Below are 3,227 nucleotides of genomic sequence, written 5' to 3' on the forward strand. Positions count from 1 at the left end.
ATTGAGAGGAATATCTTCACTAACAGTGATTGACTAATGCTATCTTTGCTGACCAGCCAAATCTGAAGGAATAGTAACAGAAACATATTAATATATAGTACAGGAAAGGATTGTGTTTCTTCATGGCATAACATACATAATAATGGAGAAATTGCAGAAAATTCTATTTTCAATAATGGATCCCATTTTTAAAAAGAGAAATCATTTATAAAGATAATTTTTCAAAACACATGTGGCAGATGTGTATCACTAAGTGGGGTCATTGTGAATGTGGTATTTCTAAGACATTATGGCAAATTTAAACCTGAATCAGGGCAACTGAGGATTACCAAAATAGCTTTTAATGAGTTTTTTTTTGTTGTTGTTTATAGTAAGCATAATTAACTCCATACTTGGATCAGTAGTAAACATTTTCAAAGTATGTTTGAATTTTGAAAAGATCCCAGTAGTGCACTGAAATGGAATTATGATGTAGACATATTTTTGGCATTAACCATAAAACTCTTGGGGATGTCTTTTTGCATACTATGTAATGTGCATATGTTGGACTTAAAATGGTGTTACATTTCTCATAGGCAATGCTGTTATTGAGATTAATGTAGATAACTTAAAGGCTGTTTACACTTCAAACAGGAATGTGTCGAATGAACGACATTCATCAAATCTTACAGCATGTGCTATATTCAAAAGAGATTGACAGATGTGTTTGGGAGGAAGTCTCCGTATTTGAAGGAATGGAAAGATCTGCAGGATAATTAAAAAACACCCTGCTTAAAGGCAGATGATTTTCAGGTGATCCACTTAAATAATTCCAACTTTAGTAGTTTGTGGATCCATTTGCCAAACTCCCAAATGAGAATGTGAAGTCCAAAGTGAGTCACCGAAGTCCTTTGGCAGTAAATTTGGATCCTAAGCTATGTACAGTTCTAGCTCCAATAAAATAAGCAGCGATGAACAAAGTTCCTTGGCAATGTCACTGAGTTCCCTGTCTCAAATTGAAACCATATTGCTTGTGGCACAGATGTGGATCAAAATAAGATTCCATTATGACAGAGGAGTCTTCTCTTTCAGGCCACCATTCCCCTATTCTATCTGCAAGTCGCAGACCAAAACGCTGACAAAAACTGTTGTTGCTTCTTGATTTTGAAGTCAGAAAGTAAAACATTCTAGAAGAATGTCTCTTTAGAGAAACAATGTGACTGAGACAATGAACTATATCACTAGGGTTTTTTTTTTTTGATGAGTTATTTTACAGCTATAGATATGAGAAAAGTATAAGAGTTGGTATTGATCCTGGGATAACCCTAGTCAGAAATCAGATGAATTATTTATGAGACACAGGAAATGACTTTAGATAAACAGAAAATGGAAAGAGGACAGACCTTTTCACTTAGGTAGAGCCATCTTTGAGAAACTTGAATTGACAACCAACTTGTAGGTACCAGGAAAGCATTCATGTCTTAAAAATGTTTTGCCTAATCCAGGCAAAAAGCCTGAAGTACCACATGCTACACAGACTGATCCATGAATATGAGAGTGGATCTAAACCAGAATTTTTTTTTTTCTTTTAAGCTTTCAAGTCAGTGAGTACTGGGTAGTGTTCCAAGAAAAAGGATGCTTTGTGCTGTCAGTCTGATAAGACAGCAAAAGTTTATTTTCATTTGAATTTTCCTTAATTTATGCAGCTTCAGATCAAGAATAGAACAAGTCCAAGAAACGCTCAGCAGTTTTTAAGGCAGCAAAACCAATTATAATTCATAAGTCGCTTTCTGTTCAAATTAAAGAACATTTTCTGTCCATTCTGAATTTAATGCCTACTTTGAATAGATGTTTGTGGTATATCAAATTAGAAAATAACTATGCCTTTTAAATCACTTTCTAAGTGGGGCTTGGTAAGACAACCCATTTTCATTATGGTTGACACTAGAGTTACTGGATCCCAAGCATCACAGAACTGTACAAGAATAAAAGTCAAGCTTCTTGTCTCCAAGAAGCTTGCAGTGTTTCAGGTGACTGGACATTTCTTTTGCCAAATACATCTTTCAGTCCTCTCTGCGAGCACAAGGGAGATTTTCATGGGCGAGGTCCCAAAATGAAAGAACATGGGCAGGAGAAATTAGCTTGGCAGTCTGAGCTCCCACCTGGCAAGCACAAGTACCCAGATTCAGTTCCTGGTACCACATACTGGACCCAGAACCCTGGGCGCTCAGTGCTGGCCACTGTAACTGGGCAAGGTGGCACACACCTATAATCCCAACGCTGGGGTGGCTGAGACAGGAGGATCACTATGAGTGTGAGATGCTTAGCAAGACCCTGAACCAAATAAGTAAATAAAAGATTAAAATAATAAACACAAGGTTAAAGAACACGTGTGTGCAACACATCAGCAACAGCAGCAGGTAGCATGGGGTATAACAAAACACAGGAATGAAAGAGGGCAAGAGCAAGAGCTGCCTGCATCTTTATTGCTTTTTTTTTTTTTTTTTGTATTTTAGGGAAATGTTGACAGGGTGTTCAGGGTCTCACTACTGGATCAGATTCACAGTGATCCTCCAGTGTTTCAGCCTCCCAAGAGCTGGGATTGCAGGCGTGCTCAATGAGCTCACCATGCCTAGTCTCAATTACCATCTCAGTGTGCATGGGGCCGGGGCCAGCATGGCAGGTCCTTGGATTGAACCCCTGGCCTCTGAGCCTGTTTGCAGGTGCTTTAATCTGCTGAACTATTTGTGGTTAACACTAGAGTTACTGGATCCCAAGCATCACAGAGCTGTACAAGAATAATTATGCAGAGCTGGCCCTGCATAATTCTTATACAGGTTGTTATCTCATGCTGACATTCTTTCACTGTGCCACAAACAGCATATGTGTGTTGACCTGTGCTAACACAGCTAGACAACTGTATCCCACTGCACATCTGCGCTAGACAGGTTGCATCACATTCCTACGTGTCCTGAGATGCTCCTGAGCTTTGAAATAGTCTGAGAGGTTCCTCAAAATGTTGCAGTTTGACAAAGTCTGTTTTCATATAATGACTGAAATATTTCCAAATAAATTTGCTTATTGATTGTCTTGGAATCAAAAATAGAAATCAATTGTTTCCTAAACGTTAGCATTACATTGCATTGTAAAATGCACTTTTAAAGTGGGTTTAGTGAGCTTTGTTTTATGAAGTAATTCAGGAAATTTACAGTTTTTTTTCAGCAGTTTTTATATTGTCTCATTATGGA

Source organism: Octodon degus, unplaced genomic scaffold, assembly GCF_000260255.1.
Source record: "Octodon degus isolate 3935 unplaced genomic scaffold, OctDeg1.0 scaffold00231, whole genome shotgun sequence".
NCBI lineage: Eukaryota > Metazoa > Chordata > Mammalia > Rodentia > Octodontidae > Octodon > Octodon degus.